The sequence below is a fragment of the Dendrobates tinctorius genome, unplaced genomic scaffold, assembly GCF_039654945.1.
Source record: "Dendrobates tinctorius isolate UK_male_01 unplaced genomic scaffold, ASM3965494v1 ptg000032l, whole genome shotgun sequence".
In the NCBI taxonomy this organism is placed as follows: domain Eukaryota; kingdom Metazoa; phylum Chordata; class Amphibia; order Anura; family Dendrobatidae; genus Dendrobates; species Dendrobates tinctorius.
This window is the reverse complement of record NW_027361700.1, coordinates 2,655,852-2,679,591: the sequence shown is the minus strand read 5'-3', so window position 1 is coordinate 2,679,591 and position 23,740 is coordinate 2,655,852. Positions and strand designations below refer to the sequence as shown.

Below are 23,740 nucleotides of genomic sequence, written 5' to 3'. Positions count from 1 at the left end.
TGACTGGACCCACCCATCTCTCCAAGTCACCTGGAAGCTGATATAGAAGAGTTAATGGTTTGCTTTTATATCCCTTTAAATGCCTTTAAGACTTCAATTGCCTTTTGCCTTATTATTGCTAGAATTATTCTTATGTAGACTAGTAGTCTCTGTCTTCAAGGAAACTATACTTGTTATCATATTTGTTCTCAACAACGTGTTCTGGGTATATTGTAAACAAGGTACGTACGACCCTGAGGTGATGGTGGGGGCCAAATGAGCTCCAGAGTCACATATTGTTGTAAATGGTATAAAAACATGTCTTATATTTCATTACGTCAGATAAAGTGATTTGACCACGACCCGTGTGTGTTGAGTCCTTTGTCTCCAAGCGCTTGTCATCAGAAGGGCGACAAAACCTCTCAATCCGGCCTCACTGGTGATCTGGAAAGATCTGACGCTTGGTCAGAACAAAAACAGCTACGACAGTTTGGCGCCCAACGTGGGGCCGTGGAAACCAGTCTATTCGGAATCCGTATGTGGGAGCTTCCTGGGAGGTTGAAAATGCAGAATCCAGGCTGCAGCAGGTGAGAACATTTATTCTTACATTGATTCTGCATCTGCAACCTCTCTAAGGATGTCCACATACCTCTGGGTAAGACTGTAACAGCACGGTTCAAAAGAACCCACATCACCAGTGAGGGGTGAGTATGTCTGTATGAGAGTTGAATAATAGAGTAATAAGATAATAATTGTCATCTGTATTATCTGTTAAACTGTTCTGGCAATATAATAATATACTAACTGGTTGTGTACTGGTGTACTGTGTAGCACAAAGTCTGGGATAGACTCGGTGCAGTGGTTGTTGTTTTGGATTGGCAGTAAATCATATGAGGCTGTACTTTGTATAGGGCTGTGGTTTTTTGGTTGCTCTGGTTTTCAATGTTTCTTGTTGTTTAAGAAGTTGGCTTTGGTGTTCTCGGAGTGTCAGTGGACACTGCTGTAGGTTAAAGTGTCAATCAAATCCAAAGTGCAAGATAGGCAGGCTGTGTGAATCCTTGTATGTATGTCTATGAGAACCTCTGAATAAGATGAGAGATGAGTAATTGAAAAAAAAAAAAAAAAATCCGTGAATGAGCACGTATAAATGAATCATCACACATCATTTTTGTGTCAAGAGATTTGTTACTTTTCTAGTTGTGGTGGAATCCCGGACAGATGCGTTATAGATATTTCAAATCTACATCTGAGACTGAATGAATTGAGTAATGATATAGCTTGTGTTATATGTGGCATTACATTGTAAAGTTTCCTGAATGCATTTGGCCATAAAAGGGGCAAGACTCAGTTAATCTCATTATACAGTCATCTGCTCTTACAGTGAAATCCCGTGATTTTGAGTTTCTTTGTAGAAATTGATTTTGATAACTCTAAAGAGCTACAGAATTCAGTGAAGAACGCTGCATTCTGATGGGAGGGGGGAATGATACCGCTGCGCAGTTTTTCTTCTCCCTTCGCTCTTATCTCTGCTGAGTGTGAGCTGTGCTCAAAATTCTCTGTAATTCTATCCATAAAGTACGCGCTGAAAGATTTGTGCATTTTAAAGCAACAGTACTTAATTGAAGTTGGAAGTTAAAAGTAAAATATGGTGCCTAATTTAGAAGGAAATTGCAAGTGATTGTTTGGTCATTAATGTGTTTGAACCTGCTTCTAGTTGTGTGATTGATTTGTATAGCAAATTTTGTATCAACAAAGGAGGTAGCCGACTGTACGGCTGATAAAGTGGGTTAGAGTCCTATCACACCTGGGACTTCTTACTTTAGTCAGCAGGTTTTATTGTTGTGGGTGAGAGGCGAGGGTGAGGAGCCCTCTGGATATACCTTGGCAGGCTCACTCTGACTTGCTAAGTGTGGCCTGTAAGACAGAGGTCCAGGCACACTGGGAGGGCATTTCAGAAGAAAGGTGAGCTGTCTAAGGTTGAAATAGCCTTCCCACAACAATCCATGGAGCTGGGCTGGAAGGATGCAGGCCTGATCCTATTCTAGCCAGCTGATCTAGCGGGTGAGACACACGCCCCTGGGTGGGTTTGTAGGTGACTGGACCCACCCATCTCTCCAAGTCACCTGGAAGCCTCCCAATGAATAACAGAACCATCAGCAGTAGATCTGCTGCTTAAAACACGTTCAGGCTTCCATCACAGGACACTCACCGCTGTGATACATATCGGCCATTTACAACCCTGCCACTCACCATTTCCCCATCACAATAAAGGAACGCCTGCATGCATGTCCTGGGAAACCCATACAGCGCCCCCTAGCTGTCACAGGGGTCACTGCATCACATAGTGTAATGGTGATATTGATTCCTTCTTCCCTAATTATAACCTTACCTTTATCATTGTTAAACCGCATCTGCCACCTTTCGGCCCAAGTTTCCAAATTATCCAGATCCATCTGTAGCAGAATATTATCTTCTCTTGTATTGACTGCTTTACATAGTTTTGTATCATCTGGAAATATTGATATTTTACTGTGTAAACCCTTCTACCAGATCGGTAACAAATATGTTGAAGAGAATAGTTCCCAACACCGACCCCTGCGGTACCCCACTGGTCACAGTGACCCAGTTAGAGAGCATACCATTTATAACAGCCCTCTGCTTTCTATCACTAAGCCAGTTACTTACCCATTTACACACATTTACGCCCAGACCCAGCATTCTCATTTTGTGTACAAACCTCTTGTGTGGCACGGTATCAAACACCTTGGAAAAATCAAGATATACCACATCCAATGACTCACCTTGGTCCAGTCTATAGCTCACCTCTTCATATAAACTGATTAGATTGGCTTGACAGGAGCGATCCCTCATAAACCAATGCTGATATGGCGTTAAACAGTTATTCTCAGTGAGATAATCCAGAATAACATCCCTCAGAATCCCTTCAAATATTTTACCAACAATAGAGGTTAGACTTACTGGCCTATAATTTCCAGGTTCACTTTTAGAGCCCTTTTTGAATATTGGTACCACATTTGCTATGCATCGGTCCTGTGGAACAGACCCTGTCGCAATAAAGTCCCTAAATATATGAAATAGTGGTTTGTCAATTACATTGCTTAGTTCTCTTAGTACTCGTGGGTGTATGCCATCCGGACCCGGAGATTTATCTATTTTAATCTTATTTAGCCGGTTTCTTCTTAGGTTAGATTGGTGACCCTTAATCTAGGGTTTTCTTTGTCTCTTGGCATTTCACCTAGCATTTTATTTACCACCGTGAATACCATGGAGAAGAAGGTGTTTAATATATTAGCTTTTTCTCTATCATCTACAACCATTCTTCCTCACAATTTTTTAAGGGGCCTACACTTTTACTTATGATTCTATTACTATTAATATAGTTGATGAACAGTTTGGGATTAGTTTTACTCTCCTTAGCAATGTGCTTCTCTGTTTCCTTTTTGGCAGCTTTAATTAGTTTTTTAGATAAAGTGTTTTTCTCCCTATAATTTTTAGGATCTTCAATGGTGCCATCCTGCTTTAGAAGTATAAATGCTTTCTTTTTACTGTTAATTGCCCCTCTTACTTCTTTGTTTAGCCACATTGTGCTTTTCCCATTTCTTGTCCTTTTATTCCCACAAGGTATAAACCGCTTACAGGGCCCATTTAGGATGTTCTTAAACATCTCCCATTTATTATCTGTATTCTTATTTCTGAGGACATTGTCCCAGTCAACCAGATTAAGGACATCTCTAAGCTGGTCAAACTTTGCCTTCCTTAAGTTCAGTATTTTTGTGACTCCCTGACATGTCTCCCTAGTGAAAGACAAGCGAAACTGTACAATATTATGGTCGCTATTTTCTTGATGCCCGACGACCTGCAGATTTGTTATTCTGTCAGGTCTGTTAGATAGTATTAGGTCTAAAAGTGATGCTCCTCTGGTTGGATTCTGCACCAATTGTGAAAAATAATTTTTCTTGGTTATTAGCAGAAAGCTGTTGCCTTTATGGGTTTCGCAGGTCTCTATTTCCCAGTTAATATCTGGGTAGTTAAAGTCCCCCATAACAAGGACCTCATTATGGGTTGTAGCTCCATCTATCTACCTTAGTAGTAGTCTTTCCGTGATTTCTGTTATATTTGAGGGTTTGTAACAGACCCCAATGAGAATTTTGTTACTATTTTTCCCTTTGTGTATTTTGACCCATATGGACTCGACATCTTCATTCCTTTGCTAATATCCTCCCTTCAAATGGACTTTAGACAAGACTTCACATAAAGACAAACCCCTCCTCCTCTCCAATTTTTATGATCCTTTCTAAACAGACTGTAACCCTGTAAGTTAACTGCCCAGTCATAGCTTTCATCTAACCATCTCGGTTATTCCCACTATGTCATAGTTACCTGTAGATATTTCTGCTTTTAGTTCTTCCATCTTGTTTGTCAGGCTTCTGGCATTTGCGATCATGCAGTTTAGAGGATTTTGTTTTGTTACGATCTCCTCCCTGTAGATTTAGAATTTTTCTTACCTCCCTTCTGAGTATGTTGTCTTAGGTCTTCTTTGCCGAACCTCATATCCTTGATCAGTATATTTTCTGGCTTCATGTTCGTGTCTAACATTTTTCCTCCCATTCCCTCTTTTTCTAGTTTAATGAGTTTTCTGGAGAATGTACGTTTCCCAGGTTTGCTGATTTGTAGTCTGTCTCTGGCAAGGGGTTCGTCGTACAGGTACAGTCATATGTAAAAGTTTGGGCACCCCTATTAATGTTAACCTTTTTTCTTTATAACAATTTTGGTTTTTGCAACAGGTATTTCAGTTTCATATATCTAATAACTGATGGACTCAGATATATTTCTGGATTCAAATGAGGTTTATTGTACTAACAGAAAATGTGCAATCTGCATTTAAACAAAATTTGACCGGTGCAAAAGTATGGGCACCCTTATCATTTTCTTGATTTGAACACTCCTAACTACTTTTTACTGACTTCCTAAAGCACTAAATTGGTTTTGTAACCTCATTGAGCTTTGAACTTCATAGCCAGGTGTATCAAATCATGAGAAAAGGTATTTAAGGTGGCCACTTGCAAGTAGTTCTCCTATTTGATTCTCCTATGATGAGTGGCATCATGGGCTCCTCAAAACAACTCTCAAATGATCTGAAAACAAAGATTATTCAACATAGCTTTTCAGGGGAAGGATACAAAAAGTTGTCTCAGAGATTTAACCTGTCAGTTTCCACTGTGAGGAACATAGTAAGGAAATGGAAGAACACAGGAACAGTTCTTGTTAAGCCCAGAAGTGGCAGGCCAAGAAAAATATCAGAAAGGCAGAGAAGAAGAATAGTGAGAACAGTCAAGGACAATCCACAGACCACCTCCAAAGACCTGCAGCATCATCTTGCTGCAGATGGTGTCACTGTGCATCGGTCAACAATGCAGCGCATGCATAACGCCTTTTTGTATGACCAAACAACTCAATCTTTGTTTCATCAGTTCACAGGACCTTCTTCCAAAATGTAACTGGCTTGTCCCAATGTGCTTTTGCATACCTCAGGCGACTCTGTTTGTGGCGTGCTTGCAGAAACGGCTTCTTTCGCATCACTCTCCCATATAGCTTCTCCTTGTGCAAAGTGCGCTGTATTGTTGACCGATGCACAGTGACACCATCTGCAGCAAGATGATGCTGCCGGTCTTTGGAGGTGGTCTGTGGATTGTCCTTGACTGTTCTCACCATTCTTCTTCTCTGCCTTTCTGATATTTTTCTTGGCCTGCCACTTCTGGGCTTCACAAGAACTGTACCTGTGTTCTTCCATTTCCTTACTATGTTCCTCACAGTGGAAACTGACAGGTTAAATCTCTGAGACAACTTTTTGTATCCTTCCCCTGAAAAGCTATGTTGAATAATCTTTGTTTTCAGATCATTTGAGAGTTGTTTTGAGGAGCCCATGATGCCACTCTTCATAGGAGAATTAAATAGGAGAACTACTTGCAAGTGGCCACTTTAAATACCTTTTCTCATGATTTGATACACCTGGCTATGAAGTTCAAAGCTCAATGAGGTTACAAAACCAATTTAGTGCTTCAGGAAGTCAGTAAAAAGTAGTTAGGAGTGTTCAAATCAAGAAAATGATAAGGGTGCCCATACTTTTGCACCGGTCAAATTTTGTTTAAATGCAGATTGCACATTTTCTGTTAGTACAATAAACCTCATTTGAATCCAGAAATATAACTGAGTCCATCAGTTATTAGATATATGAAACTGAAATAGCTGTTGCAAAAACCAAAATTGTTATAAAGAAAAAAGGTTAACATTAATAGGGGTGCCCAAACTTTTACATATGACTGTAATTCACGCCGTGGTCCAGGAATCCAAATTCTTGTTGTCTGCACCATCGCCAGTTGTTCGCTTCAAGCATCCTGTTCCATCTCCTGGTGCCATGCCCATTTACTGGAAGGAAAGAAGAAAGAAACTATGTGTACATCCAGTTCCTTTACATTCTTCCCCAACTCTTCAAAGTCCTTGCAGATTGTTGGCAGGTCCTTCCTTGTCGTGTCATTGGTGCCAACATATATCAGAAGAAATGGGTGGACGTCCTTGGAACTGGTAAGGTTTGGTATCCTATCAGTCACACCTGGGAGGCAGCATACTTCTCTTGTGGTTATGTCCGGTCTGCAGATGGCTGCTTCTGTGCCTCTCAGTAGTGAGTTTCCCACCACTATCACTCTTCTTTGCTTCTTGGCTGTACTTTTTTGTAGTCACTTCTGGGTGTTGCTGTGTGCCCTCTTCTTCTTTACTGGTAGTGCCTTATCCTTAGGTGTGCCATCTTCGTTCTCCACAAGTCCTTGGTATCGGTTTCTCAGTTGTGTGGTGGGTGATGTCTTCATGCATGGTCTTCTTGCTTTTTTTGGTCACATACTCCCACTTGTCTGCTTGTGGAGGTTCTCTGACACTTTCTTTACCTTCTGTGACCAGTAGAAATGCTTCTTTTCTGTGTAGGCAGTCTTCATTTTCTTTGAGTTTAAAAGTTGCAATTCTTTCTTCCAGTCCTCGCATCTTTTCTTCTAAAAGGGCCAGTAGTCTACACTTCTGGCAGGTGAAGTTGAATTCTTCTGGCCGATCTAAGAACATGTAGCACATGTTACAGCTCACCATGTAGGTTGTCACATCTGCCATGTTGCTCCTAGATCCTGCTGACTTGCTGTGTGTCTTCCTTCTTGTGTAATCTGTGTGAAACCTTCTTGTGTAATATGCTGTGTGTTTCCTTCTTGTTTCCTGCATGATTGCAAATTTCCTTCTTGTGTAATCTACTCTATCATGGAATCATAGAATCGTAGAGTTGGAAGGGACCTCCTGGGCCATCTGGTCCAACCCCCTGCTCAAAGCAGGATTCGCTAAATCATCCCAGTCAGATGTCTGTCCAGCCTCTGTTTGAAGACTTCCATTGGAGGAGAACTCACCACTTCTCGTGGCAGCCTGTTCCACTCATTGATCACTCTAACTGTCAAAAAGTTTTTTCTAATATCTAATCTGTGTCTCCTCCCATTCAGTTTCATTCCATTGCTTCTAGTCTTTCCTTGTGCAAATGAGAATAAAGATGATGCTTCTACAATGTGACAGCTCTTTAGATATTTGTAGACAGCTATTAAGTCTCCTCTCAGTCTTCTCTTTTGCAAACTAAACATTCCCAAATCCTGCAACCTTTCCTCATAAGACAGGGTTTGCAGACTGGTCACCATTTCTGAACTTGATCCAGTTTGTTGATGTCTTTTTTAAAATGTGGTGCCCAAAACTGGACACAGCATTCCAGATGAGGTCTGACCAAAGAGGAGTAGAGGGAAATAATGACTTCACGTGATCTAGACTGTATGCTTCTGTTAATACATTCTAGAATTGCATTTGCCTTTTTTGCTGCTGCATCACACTGTTCACTCATATTCAGTCTGTGCTCTATTAGTATACCCAAGTCTTTTTCACATGTGCTGTTGCTTAGCCCTATTCCTCCCATTCTGTATATGCTTTTTTCATTTTTATTGCCCAGATGTAGTACTTTGCATTTTTCCCTGTTAAAAACCATTCTGTTAATTTCTGCCCACTGCTCCAGTTTATTTATATCTTTTTGAATCCTCTCTCTCTTCTCTAGTATTAGCTATCCCTTCTAGCTTTGTGTCATCAGCAAATTTAATCAGTTTACCCTCAATTCCTTCATCTAAATCATTGATAAAGATGTTGAACAATACAGGGCCCAGGACAGAGCCCTGTGGTACCCCACTTGAGACATTCTTCCAACTGGATGTGCAGCCATTTACGACCACTCTTTGGGTCTGATCACTAAGCCAGCTTTCCAAGCAGCTGGTCCCTGGTGTACCCAACGATCTGCTTGCTGAGGGAGACTTCCCCTTTCCCAGAAGCCACGTGGAATATGCAAATTGTCTTCCTCGGGATTCAATCCCTGGTTTGGCGATGCTTTCCAAGCAGCTGGTCCCAGCTCTACCCAATGATCTTCTTGCTAAGGGAGACTTCCCTCTTCCCAGAAGGTACTTGGAATATGCAAATTGTCCTTTTCAAGCTTCAATCCCTTATTTTTTTTCTGTTGTTCCAATAAACAAAGGAAATAACACATGTTTAACCAAACATGTGTAATGGCATTCATTTTCTGAGAGAAATACTAAATTTTCTGAAACTATTTCAATGGTGCCAACCAACACTTTCGGTCATGACTTTATATCTATATCTAGAAACAATATGTAGTTCACACTTGTTTTGTGGGGGGGGGGGAAGAGTTATTAAAGTGACCTTCAAGAGTGAAGAGCTAGCTATAAATCCAAAGTGCTAATTTAAACTCTCATGTCACTTATTAGAAATCTATATAAGATGTACAGTTATTGTCTCTATAATTTTTTATGATAATTAGGCTGGTTTTACAGGCTAAACATTCACGCTCTGAGTCTGTTGCGTTCGGATCAGGAGATCCATGGCTGATCTAGACATTACTGTCTGCACACACTTAATGAAATTTTTTAGTTTATATTTGCACAAGACTGATGTATTGTGGATTTGCAGAAACACTGCGGCAAAAACACCACCAAAACGTGTGCTTTTATTGTAGACAAGTTTAGTAAATGCACCTTTTCCATTTCAAAATTCAACTGTAAACTTTTTAATATTGTGTAAACTCTTTTTCTTAAAGGAAATCTGTCTCCGGGTTTTTGCCACCTAATCTGAGAGCAGCATGATGTAGGAACAGAGACCCTAATTCCAGTGATGTGTTCCTTACTGAGCTCTTGCTGTGTTTTTTTAATAAAATTATTGTTTTATTAGCTGGAAATTTTCACAAGAGGACTAGTAAACCTACTGTCAGGTGGCCAAGCATGCTAATGAGCTCTATATAACACTGCCCCCTGCACTGATTGACAGTTTTCTGTGTATACTATACATGGACAGAAAGCTGCCAATCACAGCTCAGCATTCACAGAACTGGGAGATATAGAGAAGATAAACCAGTGATTGTATCAAAATGACAACATGCAGACCAGTAAGGCCTCTTTCACACTTCAGTTTTTTGTGTCAGTTAAAATCCGCCAAAAAGGCGGAAAAGCGGATCCGTTCCTAACTGATGTGAACGGATGCCACAGGATCCGTTTTTTGACGGATCCGCAGATTGAAGAATTTTAAAGGAACCGCTGGCTGGGAAGGGGAGAGAGAGAGAGAGAGAAAATTTTTCTCCCTGACTTCCTTTCTCCGGGCATGCGCAATGGAAAATGCGGATCCAACAACCAAAAAAACGTTGCAAGGTCCGTCCAGGCATGCCAGCGGATGAAAAAAATTTGGCGGATCCTCACAAAAACGGATCCAACGGATGGCCATCCATCAAGATCCGCCAGTAATGCAACTCAATGGGGAAAAAAAAGGATCCGCAAAAAAAAATGGTGGATCCGTTTTTTCAAAACCTGGCGGATTTTGACTGATGGTCAAAAACGGTAGTGTGAAAGAGGCCTAAGTGACACATTGCTGGAATCAGGGTCTCTCCCCCTTCAGCATACTGCTCTCAGGCAGGATAGCAAAAACCTGTTATAAGATTCACTTTAAAATGTCGTCCAGTTTGCATGTACTGTAAAATGCAATGCCTGCAAAGTGCCGTAGAAAGAATATGGTGGCACTATAAAATGTAAAATAAATAATTAAATAAATATATTTTTGTGTATGCAAATCTGCAGTGCAAATTCTGTGGCATATCTTTACTATTTGAATGTGTACCCTTAAAATAACCCTTAAATTAATAGTATGCCAAATTTTAAATTCATGAGGCAAAATTGGCAGAAAATCCACTTTTGTGTACATCCATATGGTACATTTCAGCTGTGAAATTTACAGAGAAGAAAATCCATAGCTTTTTTGAACAGCAAAACCTGCATTAGGCCTCCTTCATTTATCAGTGTCTCCAGTACTTGTGGTGACAGTTTTCACATGCACCAGAGACACTTACATACGTACACCCATTCAAATGAATGGGTCTGCGCACATGGCAGCGTATTTCTATTGACCGTATGTACGTGGACAAAACACCCTGACATGTCCATTTTTAATAGCATGTGTCATCAATGTGACACGTATCGTTGGAAAAAGTGGTACATTTCACGCTGTTCCCAGGTCCTGGGTGGTGAAGGCAGCTCTAATCATTGTCGCCTGTTCTCCTTGAGATTAGTGCAACCAGGCGACAATGATGGGAATTGTATTCAGCACCTGCTGTGTACATCATGTATAAGATAATTAATTTCTTTTAAAAATTGACTAATTTTCATACACAGCTGGGGGCTGATGTTAGTAATCTGTGAAAGGGGCCAATATTCCAAAGCCTTTAGCCTTTACTATTTAGGCTATGGGGGACCTAAAAAAATGATGTCGGGTCCCCCTAAAACTTCTAACCAGCAAAGTCTAAACAGCAGCTGTGGGCTGGTATTAATAACCTGGGAAGGGGCCAGGGATATTGCCCCCCCACCTAAGTTAAGAACATAAGCCCTCAACTGCTCCTGAAATGGCGCATCCATAAAAGGCGCAAAATCTCGTGCTTAGCCTCGTTCTTCCCACTTACCCTGGTGAGGTGGCAAGTGGAGTAATAGGGTTGGGGTTGTTGTCAGCTGTTTTATGGTCACTGACATCAAGCCCAGTGATTAGCAATGGAGAGGCATCTGTGAGACACCCCATTACTAATCCCATAGTGAACTGTAAAAAAGACACAGACACTGGAAAAAATCCTTGAAAGGAAGACACGGACTTCTTTATTTGAAATAAACACTCCCCATCCCTCTTTTCACATTTATTACTGTAAAATTAAAAAATAAATAATAATAATAATAATATGCCATTTTCCTCATCAGGAATGACAATCCATTTGTCCCATGAAGAACTCAAGCCTTGGTACATCTTGATTGTATGGCTAAGCGGTGGCATTATGCGACCGCTCAGCCAGGCAATCCAGATGTAGTAGAGTTGGAGTTTTTCTTGTGACAAATGGATTGTAGTAAGACAGGTGATGAATACGGTGTTTTATTATTTTTAATTTAATCGGAAAAAGAGAGTGAGGATATTTATTTCAAATAAAGGAGTCTGTGTCTTTCTTTCACTTAAAGGACTTTTTTCCGGTGTCTGTGTCTTCTTTTTTACATTTGATTTTGGGGTTAGAAATAGGGGAATCTTATAGACGTCTCTCCATTACTAATCCCTGGGCTTGATGTCAGAGGCCATAAAACAGCTGATATCAACCCGAACCCTATTGCATCACTTGAAACTGGACCAGGGCATGTTGTAAGAGTGAGGCTAAGCATCAGATTTAGTGCATCTTATTTATGAGCCATTTTTGGGGCGGCTGAGCGATGATGATCTCAGCTTGGGAGGGGGGTGCCAATATCCCTGGCCCTTTCCCAGGCTATTAATATCAGCCCACAGCTGTCTGTTTAAACTTTGCTGGTTAGAAATTATAGGGGGACCCTATATCGTCATTTTTTTTTCTGGTGTCCCCTGTAAACTAAAAAGTGAAGGCTAAGCAAAGAGCTGTGAGCTATTGTTAATAGCCTAGAAACCTTTTGGGATATTGGCACCTTTTCCAGATTATTAATATCAAACCTCAGTGGTTGGCTTTCCCTCTGCTAGCTATCAGAATTATGCGGGATCCTACGCCATTGTTTTTTTAAAAGATTTTATACATGATGTGCACAGTGGGTGCTGAATACAACTGTCATCATTGTCGCCTGGTCGGGCTGATCTCAGGGAGATCAGGCAACGATGATGAGATCTGCTCTTAGCACCCACCATCTGGGAACAGCACGAACCGTACAGCTTTTCCCAGGTGCCGGTACGTGTCACACTGATACAGCACACGGATGCCTTACGTATGCCACATGTATGTAACACATGGACATGGATAGCTCCGGTTCTGTTTTTTCCAGTACTGGAAATATCAGGACGTGTGAAAGAGTCCTTAAATGGTACAGATTTCACTACTGAAATGCGGTGGACAGACCACAGATTTCATTGAATCTGCCGCATACATTGATATACTGAGGATGTCAAATTACACTTCATATTTTCTCCAAAACATATGAATGAGATTTCATGAAATTCCAACTTATGTGGATTTTGCTGTGGATTAATTCTTGATTTTGAATTGTGGATGCATTTTTATACTTTAAAATTATTATTGCAAATGTTCTTGAAGTAAGATTCATTATTTTTGTGAGTAAATGCAATATAAATCTACCAAGAGGAGGCTTGCACATTTTAAAAAGAACCTGTCATCTGTAGGTAATAGCATTTAAACCAGGCACTTGGCACGTTGGGTGGCAGTCAGCTGTGCAGAGAAGGAAGAAGAATCAAAGTGTGGGGAGAGTGATAACAGCTCCCTGCATCGCCCCGATGATTAGAAGCGAGCAGCTGCAGGGGGGATACAACTTCCTTTTCTCCTTGTAGCCTCCACTCCAGTAAGGGTACCGTTACACTTAGCGATGCAACAGCGATCCCGACAGCGATATGGATCGCTGGTGCATCGCTAAGTGGTCGCTAGTGAGCTGCCACACAGGCAGATCTCACCAGCGACATAGCACGGGTCGCGGGTCGCTACTTACCTGTCAGACGCGGCGATCCTGATGTCCTCCCGCCCGCGTCCACGCGTCGCTCGTCGGCGCCACAGGAAGCCCAGCAGGAAGTGGCCAACGAGAAACGGCCCAGGACGTTCTCGCGCGACCAGCGATGAGCAGCGGGGGAGCCAGTCGGAGGTAAATATCAGACATAGCGATATCGCTAGCAATATCGCTGCTACATCACAAAATCGGTGACGTTACAGCGATATTGCTAGCGATATCGCTATGTGTAACGAGGGCTTAAGTCAGGTAAGCATGGTTTAAATACTGTTTACCTGTAGAGTAACCCAATATCTGCTTGGTAAAACATTATATTTCTCCTTTTCTTTGAAATAATATGAAGGTACACGGCTTTGGCCTTGAAAAGAAATTCTGCTATGGTTTGAGAGTTTAGGAGGAATTGTCCTTTAGCCTTTATGACCTCTCTGTCAGTACCGAGGGGCAAACATTTCAGAGAAAGAAGCGTAAATCCACATCCGGTGTGTGATTCAGCTGTGAAGATTGTGGCTCCAGAAGAGATAATAACAGGCTGCCACCATAGGATGACTGCCTGTATGTAGAGAGGTGTGTCACGCTCATGACTAGCTCCAAAGAAAATGAAGACAAGTTCCCAGAGATAATTATGCTGCTCATTAACACAGGGCATAATCATTTCTAGCTGTTGGAACCATTGCAACTTTTTTTAACTCTACCATTGCTATATTAAAATTTTATTACACCGTGTGAGTGGAGAACAGTAAACCTTACCCTCTTAAGAACACCACAATTGCTGTTTTTATGTTTTATTACATTCTTATTCAAAAACTTTTTTCAGTTTTGATGACTGAGAGCTTGTTACTTACATTTTTATTTTCTTTTTTGTGTGAAATACGTTGTAATTTTTAAAAATAGCCACAATTTTGGGATTACATATAACCTATTGATTACCTTTTGTATTAAGTTCTTTTGAGCGGAAATGGAAAAAGTAAAAATACCTTACTATTTGGGTCACTACAAATGTCAAAAATGAAATTTATGTTTTGTTTTTAGTACTTTTGCACAATAACAATACTTGTTTTAAGTGAAGATAATTTTCTTTGTGTCACTGTACTTTATGAGCTATTCTAATCTAAATATCTGATCTAAATATCTATTTTTTTTTCTTCGGTTTGTCGGCAGAGCTGCTTTGAGTTTTTTTTTTTCAAGCAAAACTTGTGTTTTCATTGCTATAATTTTGCAGCTTTTTGATAATTGTTTATTACTTTTTTTTGGAGACTGAGTGATTCAAAAATCTGCAATTCTAGCATAGAGCCTTTTATCACAGCACTTTTTAATGGGAAAAGGGCAATTTTTCATTTTTGAATTGTTTTTACTCTAAAACTTTTTTTAAACTTTTATTAAATTTATTTTTAGGTTCCAAGGACTGAAACAGGTAATCCACTGCTCACTCATAATATACTGCAATACTTCTGGATTAAAGAACTATGGGTTGTAACTAGGGCACATTCATGCCTGAATATGCCACGGTTTGCAGAAGACAGCTGCCATGCTTTTCTAATCCTGGAAAAAAAACCTTTTACCCGTTCTCGACATATGACATACATTTATGTCTTATGTCGGGTTCCCTTCTTTGATTCAAGGTCAGGAGCTGACTTTGCAGACACTGGCTGTCTTATTCAATGCAATCGCAAGATGCGATGGGTAGCCATGGCAGACGGGGGTCTGCTAAAGTATGTATCAGGGATTCATAGAAGACTGTGATTATTTCTATACACTGAAATTCTATAGTATTGCAGAATATACACCATGTTCCAAATTATTATGCAAATTGGTTTTAAGTGTCATAGCGTTTGTTTTTTTTTTTTCAATGAAATCCATTGATGGTATTGTGTCTCGGGGTTCTTTGGATCACTGAAGTCAATCTTGGATACCTGTGATAATTAGTTTGCCATGTGAGCCCAATAAGAAAAACTGGATGTTCCACACTATTAAGCAGGCCAGAGTTTTCAAGTAACATGGGAAAGAAAAAGAATGTCTCTGCTGCCGAAAAGCATCAAATAGTGCAATGACTTGGTCAAGGGATGAAAACATTAGATATTTCCCAAAAACTTAAGCGTGATCATCGTACTGTTAAGAGATTTGTGGTTGATTCTGAGCACAGATGTGTTCGTGCTGATAAAGACAGAATGAAGAAGGTTTCTGCCAGGCAAGTTCATTGGATTAGGCCTGTTTCACACTTCCGTTTTTGACCATCAGTCAAAATCCACCGTTTTGCAAAAAAAACGGATCCGCCATTTTTTTTGGTGGATCCGTTTTTTTCCCCATTGATTTGCATTACCGGCAGATCTTGACGGATGGCCATCCGTCGGATCCGTTTTTTTGCGGATCCGCCAAATTTTTTGCGTCCGCCGACATGCCCGGACGGACCATGTAACGTTTTTTTTTGCTGCAGGATCTGCATTTTCTAGTGCGCATGCCCGGAGGAATGAAGTCAGCTGGAAATTTAACCCTGAAATCATTTCTGGCGGACGGTAAAAATTCTCTCTCTCTCTCCTCCCCACCCCCCCCTCAGGCAGCGGTTCCTTTAAAATTCTTCATTCATCGGATCCGTCAAAAAAACGGTCCGGTGGCATCCGTTCACATCAGTTAGCAACGGATCCGCTTTCCGCCATTTTGGCAGATTTTAACTGACACAAAAAAACTGAAGTGTGAAACAGGCCTTAAGAGAGCAGCTGCTAAAAAGCCATTACAAACCAGCAAACAGATATTTGATATTTGATATTTGAAGCTGCTGGTGCCTTTGGAGTCCCTCGAACCTCAAGGTGTAGGATCCTTCAAAGGCTTGCTGTGGTGCATAAACCTACTATTTGGCCACCTCTAAACAGTGCTCACAAGCAGAAACAGTTGCAGTGGGCCCTGACATACCTGAAGACTAATTTTCAAGCAGTCTTGTTTACTGATGAGTGTCGAGCAACCCTGGATGATCCAGATGGATGGAGTAGTGGATGGTTGGTGGATGGCCACCATGTCCCAACAAGGCTGCAACGTCAGCAAGGTGGTGGAGGAGTCATGTTATGGGGAAACAGCTGGTAGGGCCCATTAAGGTTCCTGATGGTGTGAAAATGACCTCTGCAAAGTATATAGAGTTTCTGACTGACCACTTTCTTCCATGGTATAAAAAGCAGCAACGTGCCTTCAGGAGCAAAATCATCTTCATGCATGACACTGCACCATGTCATGCTGCAAATAATACCTCTGAGTCATTGGCTGCTATGGGCATAAAAGGAGATAAACTCATTGTGTGGCCATCATCTTCCCCTGACCTCAACCCTATAGAGAACCTTTGGATTATCATCAAGCAAAAAATCTATGAGGGTGGGAGGCAGTTCACATCCAAATAGCAGCTCTGGGAGGCTATTCTAACTTCATGCAAAGAAATACAAGCAGGAACTCTCCAAAAACTCACAAGTTCAATGGATGCAAGAATTGTGAAGGTGTTATCAAAGAAGGGTTCCTATGTTAACATGTAACTTGGCCTGTTAGGATGTTTTGGAGTTAAATAGCTTTTTTGTTCAGTGAATGTGACCTTCTTAGGCTACATGCACACGGTGCGGATTCTGCTGCGGATCTGCAGCGTTTCTGGCCCTGCAGGTCCGCAGCAGATTTAGCAGTGTTGTACAGTACCATTGTTTTCAATGGTAAACCTAAAAACGCTGTGCACATGCTGCGGATTTTTCCACGCAGATTTGCTGTGGGTTACAATCCACAGCATGTCAATTCTTTGTGCGGTTCTGCAGCGTTTCTGCACCCATTGACTTCCATTGAGTCATGCAATGCCGCAGCAAAACCACAGAGATAAAAATATCTGTGGTTTTTGCTGCGGAATGGGGTTAAAAAACGCTACAGAAGGAAGTGATGTCGGGATGAAGAGGAAGTGTGTGGGTGGAGTGGAGTGTAGTGTAGGGGAGAAGAAGTCGCCATCTTACTATCATGGAAGGCTGCCGTCGCATGGGGATCGATGTGGGCCGTCTCATTGATTTGGTATGTATGTATGCGTGTGAGTCAGTCTGTGTGCGTCAGTCTGTATGTGTCTGTCTGTGTGCGTCAGTCCCCATGCGACGGTAGGCCCACCATTGTGCTCAGTCGCCGTATGGGACCGCTGCTCCCATCCGGCTATAGGATGGGAGAGTAGTCCCTGTGGCGACCGAGCACAGTTGTAAAGTAAAAAAAACAAACCACATACAATATACATACAATACATGTAACATACATACAATACATGACATACAACATAGAATACATACTCACCACATACATCTTGTTCCCTGAAGCCCTTGATCACCTATGAAAAAAAAATAGAAAGGCACAAACTCCCTGTCTGCAGAAATCCAATAATCGAGTGTCCCACGGCGATCTCTTCTGTCCTCCGGCGATACAGTAGCTGGAGCGATGTTCCTGCACTGTATTGCGGAGTTTCCCGGCATTCTGGCACTCCGGTACCTCGCTTTACGGCACTAGAGCTGCGTGGGAACTTTCCAACGCAGTAGTGCTGTAAAGTAAGAGTACCGGGAGTCAATGAACTCCGGTAAACTCTTGCACATGCGCAGTAACACACTGCAGGAGCTTAGCTCCTGTCAGTGTGTTTCTGCAGCCATGGAGAACAGTCACATATCCTGATGTGACTGTTCTCCATGGCAGATCTTCGTGGGACACTCGTTTATGGACTGCGTCGGACCAGGGAGTATGAATTTGTTTTTTTTCTGTTTTTTTTCTAGGAGAACAAGGGCATCACACTGGACTGCCAGAAAAATAATATGTTTGTCAAAAAGTGTGTGTCTTTATTTCATTAAAATATTTTTTTTGTCTGTGTGTTTTATTTCCAATTTTATTTTTTAGATTAATAATGGATCGGCATCTAATTGACGCCTCTCCATTATTAATTGGGCTTAATGTCACCTACCAATGAAAGGTGGCATTAACCCCTTTATTACCCCACATCCCACCGCTACACGGGAGAGGGAAGAGTGGGGCCAAGTTCTGGAATTGGTGTATCTTATAGATGCGCCATTTCTGGGGCGACTGCTTGCTGGTATTTATAGCCAGGGGGGGTCAATATCCATAGCCCCTTCCTAGGCTGTGAATATCAGCTCACAGCTGTCTGCGTAGCCTTTCTGGCCATAAAATATAGGGGGACCCACATCATTTTTTTTGGTGGGTCCCCCTATTTTTGCAGCCATTAGGCTACGCAGACAGCTGCAGGCTCATATTCATAGCCAGGGAAGTGGCCATGGGTATTACCCCTTCCCAGGCTACAAATATTAACCCGCAGCTGTCTGCTTAGCCTTTCTGGCTATAAATTATAGGGGGACCCCACGTCTTTTTTTTTTGGTTGATCCTCCATTTTGTACACCCAGAAAGGCTGTGTAGACACTATAGCCTGGGAAGATACATGTCTATATAAACCCTTCCCAGGCAACACATAATTGGGGACCCCGGCTCTAGTTGGGATTAGGTTTGGGATAGTAATTAGGGTAGGGATTAGTGTAGGGATTGTGATAAGGGTAGGGATTAGGGTAGGGATTAGGGTAGGGACTGTGATAAGGGTAGGCATTAGGGTAGAGATTGTGATAAGGGTAGGGATTAGGGTAGGGATTGTGATAAGGGTAGGGATTAGGGTAGAGATTGTGATAAGGGTAGGGATTAGGGTAGCGATTGTGATAAGGGTAGGGATTAGGGTAGGGATTGTGATTAGGGTAGGGATTGTGATAAGGGTAGGGATTAGGGTAGGGATTGTGATAAGGTATGGATTATTGTAGGGATTAGGGTAGGGATTGTGATAAGGGTAGGGATTATTGTAGGGATTAGGGTAGGGATTGTGATAACGGTAGGGATTATGGTAGGGATTAGGGTAAAGGATAGGGTTAGGGGTAGGGTTTGTGATAGGCTTAGGGGTAGGGTTAGGGGTAGGGGTAGGGTTAGGGGTAGGGTTAGGGTTTGGAATTTTTTGTGTTTTTGTTATGCTACTCCCTGTGGTTATGCTATGGGATAATTTTTTTAATATAGTATTTAATGAAATGAATCTATACATTGTAGGTACGTGATTTTCCACCCATATGGGACCCCTCAGACGAGGACTACAAGGACCGCTATTAGGCTGGAGTCACATGCGAATAAAACGGACGAATGCAATGCGATAAAAAATCGCATTGCATTCGAACCCATGTTATTCTATGGGGCAGCTCCCATCATGCGATTTTTTATCGCATCCGATCCTCTGACCGAGACAATCGCAGCATGCTGCGATTGTCACCGATTTTCGGATTAGATTCGACAATGCATGTCTATGGGGGCGAGAAAAAATGGGAGTAAAAACGGACCCGATGTGTGAGTTGCGATAAAAATCGCACCAAAAGCCGGCAATTTTTTTTTCCTAAAGACAGTAAAATCACAGTGTCCAGTTAAATAAAGCAACAAATTAATAGCTATAGACACATTAAATAAATATATATATATATATTTTTATCTATATATATACAGTGGGGCAAAAAAGTATTTAGTCAGTCAGCAATAGTGCAAGTTCCACCACTTAAAAAGATGAGAGGCGTCTGTAATTTACATCATAGGTAGACCTCAACTATGGGAGACAAACTGAGAAAAAAAAATCCAGAAAATCACATTGTCTGTTTTTTTTTCATTTTATTTGCATATTATGGTGGAAAATAAGTATTTGGTCAGAAACAAAATTTCATCTCAATACTTTGTGATATATCCTTTGTTGGCAATGACAGAGGTCAAACGTTTTCTGTAAGTCTTCACAAGGTTGCCACACACTGTTGTTGGTATGTTGGCCCATTCCTCCATGCAGATCTCCTCTAGAGCAGTGATGTTTTTGGCTTTTCGCTTGGCAACACGGACTTTCAACTCCCTCCAAAGGTTTTCTATAGGGTTGAGCTCTGGAGACTGGCTAGGCCACTCCAGGACCTTGAAATGCTTCTTACGAAGCCACTCCTTCGTTGCCCTGGCGGTGTGCTTTGGATCATTGTCATGTTGAAAGACCCAGCCACGTTTCATCTTCAATGCCCTTGCTGATGGAAGGAGGTTTTCACTCAAAATCTCACGATACATGGCCCCATTCATTCTTTCATGTACCCGGATCAGTCGTCCTGGCCCCTTTGCAGAGAAACAGCCCCAAAGCATGATGTTTCCACCACCATGCTTTACAGTAGGTATGGTGTTTGATGGATGCAACTCAGTATTCTTTTTCCTCCAAACACGACAAGTTGTGTTTCTACCAAACAGTTCCAGTTTGGTTTCATCAGACCATAGGACATTCTCCCAAAACTCCTCTGGATCATCCAAATGCTCTCTAGCAAACTTCAGACGGGCCCGGACATGTACAGGCTTAAGCAGTGGGACACGTCTGGCACTGCAGGATCTGAGTCCATGGTGGCGTAGTGTGTTACTTATGGTAGGCCTTGTTACATTGGTCCCAGCTCTCTGCAGTTCATTCACTAGGTCCCCCCGCGTGGTTCTGGGATTTTTGCTCACCGTTCTTGTGATCATTCTGACCCCACGGGGTGGGATTTTGCGTGGAGCACCAGATCTAGGGAGATTATCAGTGGTCTTGTATGTCTTCCATTTTCTAATTATTGCTCCCACAGTTGATTTCTTCACTCCAAGCTGGTTGGCTATTGCAGATTCAGTCTTCCCAGCCTGGTGCAGGGCTACAATTTTGTTTCTGGTGTCCTTTGACAGCTCTTTGGTCTTCACCATAGTGGAGTTTGGAGTCAGACTGTTTGAGGGTGTGCACAGGTGTCTTTTTATACTGATAACAAGTTTAAACAGGTGCCATTACTACAGGTAATGAGTGGAGGAAAGAGGAGACTCTTAAAGAAGAAGTTACAGGTCTGTGAGAGCCAGAAATCTTGATTGCTTGTTTCTGACCAAATACTTATTTTCCACCATAATATGCAAATAAAATGAAAAAAAAACAGACAATGTGATTTTCTGGATTTTTTTTTCTCAGTTTGTCTCCCATAGTCTACCTATGATGTAAATTACAGACGCCTCTCATCTTTTTAAGTGGTGGAACTTGCACTATTGCTGACTGACTAAATACTTTTTTTCCCCACTGTATGTATATATTTTATACATGTTATAGAGACACATTTATATATATATTTCTAGTTCATACAGTTCTTAATTGCAGAATAGCCGCTGACACATTAGCCGGCTTTTGTATAATTATTCTCCTGCCCGACATGAAATGACACATGGTTTACATATAGTTAACCATTTCATTTCATGTTTTTTATTTTATGTCTATCACTATTAATTATATGAGGGCTTGTGGGTTAAATTTTGGGCTTGTAGGGGTTCATTTAAGGGGTTAATTCGTTGCATTAAATTACGGGGACTCCCTGCAGCCTCAGTGACGTCAGCAGGAGTCCCTGCAATTTAATACAACAAATTAACAAAAGCCGGCTAATGTGTCAGCGGCTATTCTGCAATTAAGAACTGTATGAACTAGAAATATATATATTAATGTGTCTCTATAACATGTATATAAAAAAAAATAATATATATATATATAAAAATATATATATATTTATTTAATGTGTCTATATCTATTAATTAGTTTGTGTGGGGAAACCTGTCATTAGGCTCCATTATATGTCCATTTTGCTATCCTGCGAGAAAATCTCGCCAGACGGATGTCAAAAGGATGCTTACATGCGATTAAAATCACATCAATGAAGATAAATCGCATCAAAAACGCATCACTGGTTGAGATACCTTTGTGCGATTTCGGACCGTTAAAATGGGACCGATTTTTTATTCGTTGTGTGTGACTCCAGCCTTACTGTGACCATTGCTGGACAAAGGTTTTACACCAGCTCTATTCTGAATGGGATTCTTTTAACAATGCAACACAGTTGCAAATTGGTAATTCTAATGTTCTTAACACTTTTTCAATTTTTTTGGATAAATATGATAATTTTTTTTTGTTTCTTTTTTTTATCTTTTAGAGAAAGATGTAAAGCAAATGTGGAGGTCTGTGAGGGACAGATTCAACAAATTTGTGGCAAGCTGTAACAAAAGTGGATCCTCTCCCATCCGACACTCCTTCCCTTTTTATGAAGTGCTTCAATTTTGATAACTGACAGGACATTGTGGAGGTAAATAATTAATTTAAAAAAAGAATTTTAAAGGCATCTATCCTCTATCTGTAAAGGTGATATAACACAATTGGCTGCGTATTGAACGCTGCATACAACTGCAGCGTTAAATTTGTATTGTCCAGATAGAACAGCATAGTGGAGGAGATGTGATGAAATTCCCTCTCTACTATGCGTACAAACATTGGAGGTGGCAGACCTACATCCCAGGACATGTGCCACGTCTTTTGTCACCACAGCATGTCACTTGTCTTGCATTTGCACTCTGTCCCCGCAAGATAAGTATCACAGTATATTGAGATCATGTGTTGATTCTGCATGATCATTATTCTGCATTATCAACATGTGTAAAAAAAAATTTGTTAGCGCTTGCGGCTGAGCGTTCTTTTGGCTGCCTCAAAATCGTTGCTGCTATGAAGCATGTAAACATAGCCTAATTTTTTGGTTTTCAAACAGCACTCAAGGCAACATTGTACCTCCGGCAGAGGAAGAATCAGAAGAAGGATCAGGACCTTCAACTGGAGCTGCCGCGACATCTTCTTCAGCTGTAGAAGATGCTTCTGGTGGTGCCCCATTGTCAGCAGATGCTGGCGCATCGTCGTCCGCCGCTGCTGAAGATTCTGTTGGAGCCGAAACGGTTGTTAGAGAAAGGGCTGGTGGTCCGGTGTCAGGAGAGCCAACCAAAAAAAAAAACAAAACCCGAGGAAAAAACAATAAAAGCGGCAAATGAGACTGTAGTCTTGATAAAAAAGTCTACGACCGAAGACGAGTTTGATTTTCTTGCCTTACAAACAGCAAACAAGGCTCGCTCTCTGACCCCTGATCGCCAGTCCATTTTCACTAGTCTTGTCCAAATGTCGCTGACAGCTTTGCAGGATCCGACTCCAATTTTGCCGTATGATGACATTTTGATGTCTGTTTTCGGATTATTCAGTAAAAAAAAAACCAAGGACAACAACAAAACCAACATGAATATCAGCCCAGTCGATCATACAGCAGTGAAATGTTTGGACCCGCACCGAATGCAAGTTACATTACGGATGCTGCAACAAACTATGGCTACTACCCGCAGTACCATAATTTGAATTAAAAAATTACTTTTGTGGTTGACCATGTGGTTGTTGGTCCCAAATGTTTAATATGTGGCCATCTCTTATATTTCAAATGAAAAATGAATGACAATGTTTGTCATTAAGTTTCTTGTTTCTATAATAAATTTGGATTTTCAAATTTACTTTGTGTTCTTTCTAAAAATTATAATAAGGGGGCTACACAACGGCTACATACGGACTGTGTCATGGGTACATGAGCACAGGACTATTGGGTAGAGGATATGTATGATGGTGTAAGGTCACGGGACTATGGGACGTAGAATAATATTTACAATTTTTTAAATTAAACCGCACATAGTGCAAATTTAAAAATGATGACCATAAAATTAGCAATTCAAATATTTTTTATTGCATAATG

The 23,740-nt window shown here is 41.2% G+C and overlaps 1 long non-coding RNA gene across 1 annotated transcript in view; it reads left to right on the top strand.

The window, feature by feature from the left end:
- The window catches only part of LOC141086671 (uncharacterized), a 43,032-nt gene extending 19,528 nt beyond the window's left edge, over nt 1-23,504 (top strand). The window contains exons 2-3 of the long non-coding RNA XR_012231631.1: nt 22,121-22,270; nt 22,727-23,504. This is a non-coding gene — a long non-coding RNA (uncharacterized lncRNA). The remainder of the gene's footprint in view (nt 1-22,120; nt 22,271-22,726) is intronic.
- Nucleotides 23,505-23,740: the final 236 nt, after the last annotated feature.